Consider the following 13,534-nt stretch of genomic DNA (forward strand, 5'->3'; position numbering starts at 1 on the left):
AATCACTGAGTGAAAACGTTCAACATGATCCATCAGAGGGAGTTCAGCGACAGAGAAGCTTTTAGACCAGAACTCCATCATCTGCTCCACCTCCAGCTGCTGTGGTTCTGAGTCAAACCAACCTGTTCCCCTCCTGGCCTGTGGGGGCGCTGCACCAAGAACCACTGAAGGAAACGACACAAAAACCTCTGAAGACACTGAGAGCAACTTCCTTCTTCACCAGATGGAAACAAGATGGAGGCGTCAGATTTTAGCGGTTGGAGGATTTCTGTTTAGTCTTTGGCTGAAGACCAGGAGCCATTTCTGCTGCTAGCGCTAGGCTAGCATGTTAGCTTTGGCTGTATTTACCCAGAATGCCCTGCATTGTAGTCCACTTCCTGCTTTTGGAGCGGTCTCTGGTCCGCTTGGCGTTCACATTCAAACCGAACCAGAGCGAGGTTTGGAGGACCAGAGTTTATTACGCATTCAAAAGCAGGAAGTGGATTACAGCGCAGGGCATTCTGGGTAACCAAAACAGGCATGCTAGTCTAGCGCTAGCAGCAGAAATGGTTTGTAGTCTTTTACCAAAGACAAAATAGAAACGATTCAGACGTTCTGAGAAGAACTGGACCGGGTCAAACGTCTCCTGTTGCTTCACAGATCAGACGGGTTTTCTCCTTCAGTCCTTCCCAACAGCCTGGCCGGTTTAAACGATGGATCTGTTCTTTGACCCGATGTCATATTTAACATGTCGATCCTTTGAGGTGGGATTCAGCTCCACCTGATGATGACGACGGCGTTTATGGAGAAACCCAGGCTGCTCTCTGCAGAGCTGCTGAATGGGAACTTTGTGGCAGAGTGAGGTTATGGTTCAGTGTTTTAAAAACTGCTGCTGAAGCAGATGATAAAAGCTGATTTTATGAATTCATTAGCAGAGGTTTTATATCCAATTAAGCTTTATTTGAAGCGCTGCTCAAATGTAGAGAGGCATAAAGTATGAAACTGCTGCGGGTCTGAAGATGAGGCAGTGGGAGGAGCTAAAAAGTTCTGGCAATTTCTCAGAAAAACCCGATTTCTAACCGGGATGTCGGAACCAGGCGGGTTCTGCTGGAGGGAAGCGGTTCGGAACCGTCCAGAGGAGAACCAGAACACATTCAGTGGGTGAAGAGGAGGAAGCAGCAGCCTGTGGGAGGAGTCATTGAGAAAATGCTGGGCTCTGCCCTCCTCCATCCGCTCCTCCTCCTCCTCTTCCTCCTCCTCCGGGTGGAAAGCAGCGGACATTTGCGTGGAGCTCCGCCGGGGATCGAGACTCTGGCTGCCGTGGAGGCTGCTGAGCTCCGACATCGGCTGTCCTTCAGCTGGTTTCAGGAAAAACGCCGTTTTTCATGAGATTCCGGAACATTTAGCTGATCCCCTCCCTCTGGTTCCGGAGGAAGATTCTGCTGCTTTGTTCGCGTTCTGGTCCCGGTGCTGGTTCGGAGACCTCTGGATTGATTGAGGAGCGCTGCTGCTGCTAACTTTGGAGCAGCAGCCTGTCAGGAGGAGGAGGAACCGAGGAGATCTGACACCGAGCACAGAGCCATATCTGTCCGCCGGAGCCGCACACGGAGCGCCGCCACCGCGGGGGACAGGAGGGCTTATCCGGGGAGGAATTTCACGGTCAGTCTCCCTTCCTTCCTTCCTTCCTTCCTCGCTTCCCTTCTTTTTCTCAGCTGTTCTTCCTCCGCTGTCTGCGGGCAGCAGCGGCGGCTCCCGGAGCTGCTGCAGCCGCCAGACGGAGCCCGGAGTGCGGGCAGAGCGCCTGCTGAGCCCCGCGGCTCCGTGGATCCTCGCTCCGGCTTCGGTAGAGATTTTTTGTTTTTTGGTTTTGGAGGAGCTCTTGTCCGTGACATTATCCGGGCGGTCACGCGCTTCCACGCCGAACAGGTGCGTGATAGATGCGGGACGGACAGCGCCGCCCGGGCCTCTCGGGCTGTGATTTCCGGAGTTATTTTTGGGCTCCTGAAGGCAGCAGACCCGGAGCTCCAGCAGCCTGCGGGGCTCGGTGACCTCACTGGTCCTCGCTCCATTCTCTGTCGGTCACGAACCCGGCGCGAGCGCTAACGGGCCGGTAAAGGGGGCGCGTGCGCGCACCGGGAGGGCGCGCGCCTCGTCCTGATTCCCCTCACGTTGGCTTTGCCATGGAGACGTTTGACAGCGAGGACACAGAGGGTCCACAAACCTCCGACAGTTTCCCTCCTGGGACACGACTCCTGCTGCCTTCAGGGACACCCGGACATGTGGAAGTCCAACCGGGGGTTCGGTTCTGATGTGACCCAGGAGAACCTGAACGTGTCTTTGGCCGCTTTCTGGGCCTCTCGGTGTCCCAGGGAGGTTCTAGCTGCTGACCTTTGGGTTTGACCTTCTGACTGTCAGCTGAAAGTCTAAAGTCGGCTCCAACATGTCCTTTAGTCTCCTGAGGCTGAAGTAATGAAACGGGAGTCTTTTTTTCTGGATGGGCCCCATAAGGGCCCCATGAGGGCCGTTCCAATGTCTGAGGAATAAAGGTCCGCTTTGCCTCTGTTGGGAGCCGAATCAATACTTTCTCAGTTCATCACAGTCGGTTCTGTTCTGGAGAGACACGGTGACGTAAATCACTGACCTGCTGCTGCTCTGTGTGTGTGTGTGTGTGTGTGCAGTGTGTGTGTGTGTGTGTGCAGTGTGTGTATGTCCTCCCTCCAGAGGAAAGTGTGTGTTTTTCCTCGAGGCGATCCGGTTCATGGTTCTACCGACCCAGGAGTCGTTGCAGGATAATTTGGACCAGAGAATTTTAAAAGTTTGAAACTAGTGAATTATTTTCTCCAATAATATTGATAAATTCATCAATAATTAATAAACACTACTGCAATAAAATATTTAGTCTAATCCTGATTGGAGAACAGAAAATATTCCAGAACTTTAACTTTCCCGTTGTCCTGGTTTCCGTGGCGCTGGACCTGAAAACGAAGAACCTGGATCCGTTTGAACAGAACCAACAGAACAAACTGATGGTGCATTCAAGGACATCAGCAGTACCTGGAAATTTCAGTGATTTCTTTCTTCATCAGTTTTGTTTTTACGACCAATGAAGCCAAAATGTTTAATATGAGGCGAACTGGACTGATGGACCAGAACTGAAGGAAGTCCAGTTCTGGAGGTTAAAATCCTCTCAGTCTCTTTGTTCTGATGCTCTCGGTTGGTTCTGATCGTCAGTTTCGGACCGGTTCTGCTCTGGCTCGTGTTTCGGCTGTTTCTGGCCTCCAGACTGTTGGACCTGCTGGATTAGAAAACACGACGTTTTGTTTCTGCAGCTTTTGGATCCAACTTAAGGATCCATCTTCCTCCAGGGAGGAGACGGGGGAAGCGGTCTAGTCAAAGCATGAAGATGGTTGAGTTTGATTTTTAATCAGCTGATCAGATGGGATTTAGTTTCTATTCAGGAAGAACCAGAAGGCTTCCAGAACCTCTGGGTGGTTCTGTCTGCTTTGATGGAGGAAGTGACATCATCACTGGATTTTAGATCCTGAGTGACGGTTTGGACCCGAACATGTTAATATGAAGCTGGTGGAACGAGCTCAGCATTAATCTACTCTGCTGAAACTCTGCCTGGTTCTGATTGGATCTCTGGTTCTGCTGCAGAGATCTGCTCCTCGTGTTCTGACCCGATGTTTTCCGCTCGCTGCGTGTTTTCTTCATGTGTTTTTAGCTTTTACAGAAAGATCTCTCTGCGTGTGTGTGTGTGTGTGTGTGTGTGTGTGTGTGTGTGTGAAACAGTCTCAGTACTGAGTGAAAAGCGCAGAGAGCTCAGATCTGAACCTGCGGCAGAACCTGGACTCCTCTCGGCTCCTTCCTCCTGGTTCCTCCTCCATCAGCTGATCCCGGATCTGTTCTCTATTGGTTCTGTTTCCTTCTGATCTGTTTTCTCCTCTGATGGATCGGATCAGAACATCCCGTCGTATTCCTAAAACAAGTTGGATCACAGCTGATCATGAACCAGATCAGTTTTACTCAGTGGAGCAGATCTGGATCTGTGTAGAGCGGATCCTGGAGCGGGGATATGATCGGTTGATCCCAACAGAAGGAATCTTGCAGACAGGACGGGTTCTGGACGGATCCGAACTGAACGGGTTTAGTTCACTGGTACTTCACAATATATCACAAATTTGTCATTTTATCTCAATATGCAGAGAACGGCTTGGACGTCCGTAGATATTAGCTGCAGGAGACCGGATGTGTTAGTAGGGGTCAAAGGTCACTACCCTCAGCGAGTACCTGAGCACCCCCACCACACCTCTGTCTATTTTAATAGTTAATACACCAAATATACCTTAACACGCAGAGTGGAAACTATGGAAACCCTTTGGGGTTCAGCCAATCAGTAGCAAGGAAATGAATGATGCTCCTGACCAGCCAATAGCGCGTCAGCTAGCGTAGCTCCGAGGTATTTCAGCTTCCCAAACTGCATTTTCTTCAGAATATCTCAGATAGGACTGCTGTAAATGATTATTTTAGTGATCTATCGATTATTCTGACAGTTAATCAAATAAATGTTGTCCTCTCTGCAGTCGCTACTTAAGCTACTAAAATAAATATACAAGACAAACTGCTAGCAAGAAACAATGCCGTTTAAGTCTGAAGTATGAAAAACTATTTTAAACTTTTTTTTACGTCATTACTCTTATTCATCAGAAACTACGTCCAGCATCGTCCAGAACGTGTTTCCTTGTATCAGATTCTCTAACAGCCACAGATTAGAGTGTTTTGCGACGGGAACAGGCTGTTAGCTGTTAGCAGGAATGAACTCGGCGCTCGCTGCATGTAGTGGATGTTTCCTGCTGAGGCGTTGTATCATCGATGACGAGTTAGTGTGAAACACCAGCTCCATCTGCAGCACTCAGCTGCTCTCCTGTCCTGGTTTTTCTGAACTGATCCCACACTGTTGACACGTTTAGTCTCTTTCTTGGTGGCTCTTCTTTCTGTCGCTTGCCGGCTCCCTCCATAGCTGCTAATAGCAGTTAGCGTTCGTTAACAGCCCACTGGCAGAAACGCAACACAAACATCCGCCTGGAAAACACAGAACTAAATAGTAAACCTCATTCAATCAAACCTTGATGAATTTTAAAAGTCAAGGTCTCTGTTTTAGCCCTAATCTCTGATGTACTTTGCAAAAACTAACAGATGAGTTTTCTGAAGCAGGCTGGTCTTTACAGTACCGATACTTTACTGTACCTGTAAAAGTATCGGTTCAGGAAGGAACCGATAAAATCTTCTGCTGAAACCATTTAGAAACTAAAAGTCTGCAGATAAAACGTTTCAGTAAAACCATTTTCAGTGGTAGTAAAGGATATGTAGTAGGTAGTAAAGGTAGTTAACTTTACTACCTATCATCATGTTTCGCTCATTTCCTGCAGGCGTAGCAGAAACAGGAAGTCTGTTAGGACCTGGCAGCTCCTCCAGATTAAAACCGAATGAAAATATTTGGTGATGCGTTCAGGCAGAGAAACCTGAAGTTCTCCTTGTGGGCCTGGCGGCGGACGGGTTGATATTCGGGTCCGTTGTTCTGGGCGGTAATTAGTTCAGGGACATTAACTGCTGATCACTGGCTGCTTCTATTAGCGCTCTGCTCAGGCTGCTCAGCTTTCTGGACACCAAGCCAGACGGTTAGCTGGTCGGCCATGACGTCATTCCCTCCGCCTGCCGGGAACGGGAGACCCGGCCCGGACCGATCCGGTCCCAGCAGGACAGGACTCTGGTTCTGCCAGGACCTGATGTCGGTTCTATCGGCTGGTTAATCAGACAGTGGGATTTTCCTGGGATCTCCATGACAACAAAGCGGTAAACCGTCTCCAGGAGTCACCATGATGTCCGGCTGAGATGCGTCCGCCTGCTCTGGTTGCCGTGGAAACGGAGCCACATGTGGAGGAGCGTTGCTCGGTCCGCTGTGAAGGAATCCAGCTCCAGCATTAACCCCAAGCAGAGAGGAGGGGGTGCAGCCTAGGAGACCTGCCTGCAATGCCACACTGGTGCTCAGGTCCAGAACCAGAACCAGAACCTCCAGGTTGGTGAAGAATATACCCCAAGATCATAAAACCAGGTTTAAATTTATGGCAGGGAAAATAAATCAAAGCCCATTCTGTAGATGTTTGTAGGTTTGTTTCATTGGACGGTCCGGTTCTGCATGGACCGATTCTCCAAAACGTCTCGATGATCCACAAACAGGATCTTACGCATTTCCTCAAAATGTTAAAGATGAATCTGTTCTCATGATGTGGAGCAGAAAAATAGTTTCTACCAACAAATCTGCAGAAAACTCAGAGCAGAACTTCTGTCAGTGTGCAGCCATTTTAAAATCACACTGTGTGTGTGGGGTGTGTGTGTGTGTGTGTGTGTGTGTGTGTGTGTGTGTGTGTGTGTGTGTGTGTGTTGTCTTGGACAAACTGGGAGCCACTAAAGCTTAGATGGGAAACAAACACAGCCGGCCGAGGAAATGAGAGCTGAGAGGAACCGACTTGTTAAATCTGACAGTCAAACAACAGTCGACCCACTTCACACCCGCCCTGTGTGTGTGTGTGTGTGTGTGTGTGTGTGTGTGTGTGGGCATGCGTGGGTGTGTGTGTTGACCCAAACAGGAGGGAAGCCTCAGGTTGCACAAACTCTGCAGGTGTGAACGAGTCAGCAGCTTTTTAAAATAGCAGCAGTCTGACTGATCCAGGATCGGCTCTGCTGCAGAGCTCAATATTCTCACTGTCCCTGAACGTCCCTCGCCCTCAGCAGAAAAACTGGTCAGATTCAAACCACATCCCAGTTTATAGTGATGGTTTCAACTGCTGCCATAAAATTGTTATTGGCATTTAAAACATGAAGCTTTTCGCCGTTGACGCGTTGAATTCACTGAAATGTTTCCTGGTTGTTTAAAGCAGCGTTAAAAGTTTTAGAAGGTCAAAAGCAGAAAAGGTTTTTTTAAAAATCACAAATCAGAGAAACAGCTTTTCCTAGAAGTCCCTGAATACAGATTTAAAAAAAAAAAGTTTTATACGTTCATTATCATGATCAGTTATTGATTAATGCGTTGATGATTTTGTCTGGAAGCAGCATTGATCAGTCATCGTTCCATAACTTGATCTAAATATTTCATCAGAGAGAAATTTCTTCAAATAAACATTAAAATCCTTCTGATGGTTAAACATCTGATGCTGCTTCCTAAAAAACATGGGAAAATGTATTATATTTAATGATCAAATCTATATCTAATGATCAGATCGATATCTAATGATCAGATCGATATCTAATGATCAGATCGATATCTAATGATCAGATCGATATCTAATGATCAGATCGATATCTAATGATCAGATCGATATCTAATGATCAGATCAGCTCCACACAGACGTGGTTTAGAGCCTGAACGTTTGTCATGTTGAAGGATTTCAGCTGCAGGTTCGTTGTTTGCTACAAACTAAAGAACGCCGATACTGATTATTAGGCAACATAATATATTTAAGAAAGAAATTAATTTTTTTAAATTTGTATTTCAAATGTTGCATAAAAAAGATGAGTGGTGAATGAAAAAATCTTCAGAATTTGACGTTTTTATTATCTGAGTAATTGTCAATAATCAGTGGGATAATAAATTACTGAAACAGTCGTTTGTCGCTGATATGAATTTTAATATCAGCCCATATTCTATATTATGTTTTAATTGTTAAAATTTCCACTGACAAAATGACCACACATCTTTTCTGCTTCCTGTAAACACCCACAATCCTTTGCTGCATCACCATCATGTAAGTACAGATGAGTTATTAATATGAACAGTTTGCTGCTGGAACATCTGGATTCTGCAATCGTTAAGATGCTTCAGGTGATTTTCTCTCCTGGTCGTTTCAGTCTCTCGTTGTTCCAACGTCCAGCGGAGCGAACGCTCTCTGAAACAAACGCATCCAGTTCTCCAGAAACTCCCGGCTCCGTTTGAAAAGCCGATAAAGCTCCAGGAAGTAAAAACTCATGAAAGCTGCGCTCCAATCGCATTTGCAGATTTGTGAGGCGGATCAACATGTCATGTATTCATCCCGTTATTCACTCTCAACCCATCCATTTACACGTTCATCAGCACGTTTATTCCCCTCCCGTTCAGCCGTCAGTCATGTAGCAGGAGGCAGAGACGAGCCGGATCCGAATCCCGGACCTGGGATGTGTGAATGTGACGAGTTGATTTATTGGGCAGGAGGCTGCTGGGAGAAGACGGGGTTAATAGAAAGTGAGAGAGCGAGGATGGAGGAGGAAACAAGGGCTTGATGGATGCAGCAGGAGGGAGCGTTCGCTCAGGGCGACCCCAGAGGACGGGGTGGAGGGCGTTTACATGCAGCACTGGCGATAAGGCGAACAGATGGCACGCCCAGATCCCCGCTGCTAGCAACACAACGGCTTCAAAGAGCCGCCAGAGATCCTGATCTCTGCAGTTTCCAGTTCAACGCCCAGGAAATGAGTCTGCTGTTAGAGCCTGGAACATCGAGACGGAGCAGCAGGGAGCTGACAACGGCGGCCATGTTGGTTCAAGATAAAGCAGCAGGAAACTGATAACAGCGGCCATGTTGGTTCAAGACGGAGCAGCAGGAAACTGACAACGGCGGCCATGTTGGTTCAAGACGAAGCAGCGGGAAACTGACAAACGGCGGCCATGTTGGTTCAAGAAGGAGCAGCAGGAAACTAACAACGGCGGCCATGTTGGTTCAAGACGAAGCAGCGGGAAACTGACAAACGGCGGCCATGTTGGTTCAAGAAGGAGCAGCAGGAAACTAACAACGGCGGCCATGTTGGTTCAAGATGGAGCAGCAGGGAGCTGACAAACAGCGGCCATGTTGAATGAATATTGAGCAATATTTGGTGTTTGAACTATTAAAAATAGCAGTTAGGGCTGCACTGACGGTTTATTCTGGCAATGAATTGATTAATTGGATAATAAATTGCTCGTTAGATTTGGACAGATTATTTCTAATTCTATAAGTTCATGATTAACATATTTTTGAAACGCTCCGTGGATCTGACTTCATTAATAAATGGCTGACTGAAGTCAGGAACACAGTTACTGTCCCCAGGTCAGAGGTCAGATCGGGAAGATTTACCTACCAACCGGGTCTAAAAAAATTCTTACCAGCCGGGTTCTGGATGTAACCGTCCCAGTCTGGACGGAGTAACAGGAACGATCCAGAGAAACTGTGTGTGTGTGTGTGTGTGTGTGTGTGTGTGTGTGTGTGTGTGTGTAACACAGCAGATCTCTGCTGAAGGTGTGTCTGCGGCTGATTGGTTGGTTCTGCTCTGATATTTCTCGCTGCGCTCAGAGAGGCGGGCAGGTGAGATGAGAATTGATGACCTGCATCAGCAGGGAGGATGGGATGAGATGCCCATCTCACACACACACACACACACACACACACACACACACACACACACCCATCCGTTGGGAGACACAGCGTTCCAGAGTTGGATGCATCTCGGGGTTTCTGGCAGCGTTCTGACAGCGGACCCAGATCGGACCGGTTTGTCCTGACTGGTCAATTTATTCGTATCATATTGGATATTGATTATTGATTTGTGATCTCTGCATGTCAGTAGAGGACAGAAATATCCCTTATGGTTCTACAACAATCATTAATTATTTTTCGCTGTTGATTTGTTTTGAGTTGATTTTTTAAAATGGGCCAAAATGCATTAATTAACATAATTAACATTTCCATGTAATTACATAAAATTAAAACCAAATGGATCCTTTCCTCTCTGGTCCTGTTAGCTGGTTGATGCATATCATGTTTAATAATAATATTTTAAAAAAATCAGGATTTTGCAGCTTTCTGAGTGACATAAGATGAATGTTAGGAGGATGAATCTGTGCCAGTGAGTCAAAGTTGTGGTTCTAAAACGGGACGGCCGGTTGGAGGCTCCCACCCACACCTCCTCTGTCTGAATGAGTCACACACTAAAAATAAAAGCTGAGCCGAACCTGGACCTGAACCCGAACCCGGTCCGCCGTGCAGATGATGTGAAATGAAACGCGTTGCACCCAAACGCGTTTGACCTCTGAGGATATTTCTGTCTGACGTGGAGCGCGGAACCGCTGCAGACCGGCTGGAGCCAAAACCCCTGAGCTGTCGCCATGGAAACCAATATTTACAACATCAGCACCTCACAGGACCGCTACGTTTAGGGCAGTCGCTGTCCCTGTACGAAGCGACTGCGACTCGTATCCGATGTTTTCACCGCCGTCTGAACGAAACCATTCCCATGTTTTTCCTCACCAAGACGTGAAATCTGACAAACTTCCAGGTGTGGAAAATCTGGACATGAACAATGTCTGAAAATCATAGAAAAAAAATGGAATCACTATGAAGATCCCAGTTCAAGTTTTCAACAGGAAGGCGAAAACATCAAAACAGCAGCCGCTGTGAGACCTGAACAGTTACAAGTTAAACTGGGAGTGTGTGTGTGTGTGTGTGTGTTGTTGCCCAGCTGTCGCTCACACACATCCAAACACATGTGACCTGCTGCTGCCAGCTGCCAGGGTCCATCATGTCCGAGCTGGTGGTCCGGTTTGACCACACACACACACACACACACGCTGAGCTGCTGCTCGTTCTTCTTGTTCCTGTTCCAGAATAATAAAAACTAATCCAGGAACCTTTAAATCTCTGTTTGCTGCCTTTAATTCTCCTAAAGCTCTTCAGACTGAATCAGTTTAAATATGAACCACGGTTCGTTCAGCGGTTCTGGTTCTGGTTCTTAATTCCAACCCCTGTTCTGTGTGGTCTGGCCGTGTTCACATCGAACCTGGTTTTCACTCTGACTGACTTTATTTGTTTTCCCAGCTGATGAATATTCATGACGTCTGTCCAGTTAAACTCGTTTTAATTCCTCTTTTCTTTATTCTCGTTTTCGGAACCGACCCATGATCAGGTTCTGTCCAAACTAAAACTCTTAAAGCTTTTTCCTCCCTGAACGGCAGACATGTCAAACATTTTCATAACTTTACTTTCATTGCGCTGGCTTTGTGGTCACGTTGCCATGGTTACGCCTGGCTGCAGGAAGGCTTTAGGAGTAACGAGATGAGATTCAGAAAACTAAACATCTTTTCACATGACAAACAGTAAGATTTTAATTTAGAATAATCTGATACTCATATCAGATTGCGCGCTGTCGTTACTTATTAAAGATGAAGCTGTGATTAAAAACACCAGACAGACAAATATGTAAATTAAAGCGGGAGGAACGATCTACTCTTCTAGTTTCCCCCGACAATAAAAACTTTCTGTTGGTTTTAAACCAAATGCTTCAGTCATTCAGTTGCATATATTAGTAATGATTCTCCTTTTAGTTTTTACTTTAAGAAATTTTTTTATCAAACATCCAGCAGCAGCAGGTAGGGGAGGGGCAGCAGATTCTCAGGCTGTTTCCTTCCTGATGGTCCGGTCGGCCCGGTTCTACTGGAACCAGAACTCCATCACCTGCCCCCCCTCCAGCTGCTGTGGTTCTGAGTCAAACCAACCTGTTCCCCTCCTGGCCTGTGGGGGCGCTGCACCAAGAACCTCTGAAGGAAACGACACAAAAACCTCTGAAGACACTGAGAGCAACTTCCTTCTTCACCAGATGGAAACAAGATGGAGGCGTCAGGTTTTTCTCTTTAGTCTTTGGCTAAAGACCAGGAGCCATTTCTGCTGCTAGCGCTAGGCTAGCATGTTAGCTTTTTTTGTATTTACCCAGAATGCCCTGCGCTGTAGTCCACTTCCTGCTTTTGGAGCGGTCTCTGGTCCTCTTGGTGTTCACATTCAAACCGAACCAGAGTTCAGTTCAACCAAACCCAGACCGAAGTTTGGAGGATCCGAGGTCAAAGGTCAATTAGCGTTCACACCTCACCAACCGAACCAGAGTTTCTAGACAGACGGACTGGAGTCGGGTCAAAGCGGACTGAACTGGGCTGGTGTGAATGCTGCTGCTTCACTGTTTCATCCAGAGTGAGAAGTTTTATAGGAACTTTAGTCTCCAGGATTTCCCAGCAGCCTCCAGGTGCCTGCAGACCCGTTGACTCGCTGTTTGGTTCTTGTTTTGGAGGTTCAGTAAAGTGTCAGATGAGCTGTTTGGACTTTCTGCTGTCGGCTGATCTCTGCAGATGAAGCTCAGAATGTAATCAGAGGTTCTTCAGCAGTAATTATGTCTCGGCCCTCCCCGTGGGACGCCTTCATGTTTCATTTCTGCAGCAGTTGCATCGTTATAATGAAAAGATTCTCAACATTTCCCCTCATGAGCCGTTAGCATTCTCTCTGTCACACACACACACCCACACACACACACACACCCTGAAAAGCTCTGATCAAAGTGGACGCATGTTTGCCTGCGTTTTCAGCAGAACCATAATTCCCATGATTCCCTCCTGCTGCTTTCCTTCTTGCGGCTGTTTATTTGTTTTGGGCCTCGCCTCAAATTAAATTCTCATTTAGGAGAAGCTGCTGAGCCTGGGGGGGCTGAGGGGCCCGGGGCTCCTGAGTCCATCCTGACGATGTTTTCAGACCGCTGGATGCCGGGGCGCCCCGACCTTGGTGAAGGTCAGGGTAGGGCCGGCCCGATGTCCCGGTTACTGCCGGTTCAGTCCGGATGTCTGGCGCTCGGTGGGGCCTGTTTTCCACTCAGGATGATTCCACAGATGGAGATCTTGTTTGTGGAGATGAGGCGTTCCAGGGCCGCAGGTCGTCTGCTTGTGGAACTCCGGAGCTGTAATCCGTCCTGCTCCATGTTTATGGAAGCCCGGAGGTCGGAGGTCGCCGCTCCGCCTCCGTTCTGCTTCCTGCCACCGATCCGACGGCGGCTGTTTCAGGACGCCGTGCCGCTTCCCGCTGGGTTTCGTGTTTTTGTCGAGGCGTGACCCGACAGAGCTTCACCTCTGGAGTTCCTGCTGTCCCGACGTTCCTGAACTCGCCCTGCTTCCTGCTGGCTGCCGAGGAGCGGCCGGAAACGTCCGCCTGCAGATGTTCCGGTCAGCTGGATCTGCAGATGTTATTTTTGAAGGTTCTGTTTAAGTGACTCCTGCCGCTCGGATCAGAACTCATCTGAGCTCCAGATCCCATAAAGTTTCTAGTTTCCATCTGAAACCTGTCAGGAAGTCGGATGCTTTTGATGGAAAACCATTTTCAGTTCAGTTTTCTCAACCAGTTTCTTCTCCAAACTTCCTCCAAACACGTCTGGAGAGTCCAACAGTCCGGATCGGGACCCGGCCCGGCAGCGGTTCTGGACTCTGATCATGGATTTCTCTGCGGCGGATGTTGCTCCACTAATGCTGCCTTCACTAACAGGCCCACAGCATGATGCAGCCTCCTCTGTCCTGTTCACGCTCTCCTGAATTATCAGTTATTTCTGATTATGGAAAATCGTCTCTATGATCAGATTGTAATTTTCAGTTGATGATAAATTCTCAATCAATAACATCAATATAATAAAAAAGGAGTTTCAGTTTTGGAGCAATCACTGTGTTGGTGATTCAGGAATCATTTCTATA

The 13,534-nt window shown here is 47.6% G+C and overlaps 1 protein-coding gene across 1 annotated transcript in view; it reads left to right on the forward strand.

Annotated features, from left to right (window-relative positions):
• The first annotated feature begins 1,506 nt into the window (after nt 1–1,506).
• dag1 (dystroglycan 1) overlaps nt 1,507–13,534 on the forward strand; it is a 31,736-nt gene continuing 19,708 nt past the window's right edge. Inside the window, exon 1 of the mRNA XM_028002366.1 lies at nt 1,507–1,638. The gene's annotated coding sequence lies outside the window, so the exon portion shown is untranslated. The remainder of the gene's footprint in view (nt 1,639–13,534) is intronic.

This window comes from Xiphophorus couchianus, chromosome 20, assembly GCF_001444195.1.
Source record: "Xiphophorus couchianus chromosome 20, X_couchianus-1.0, whole genome shotgun sequence".
Classification (NCBI taxonomy): domain Eukaryota; kingdom Metazoa; phylum Chordata; class Actinopteri; order Cyprinodontiformes; family Poeciliidae; genus Xiphophorus; species Xiphophorus couchianus.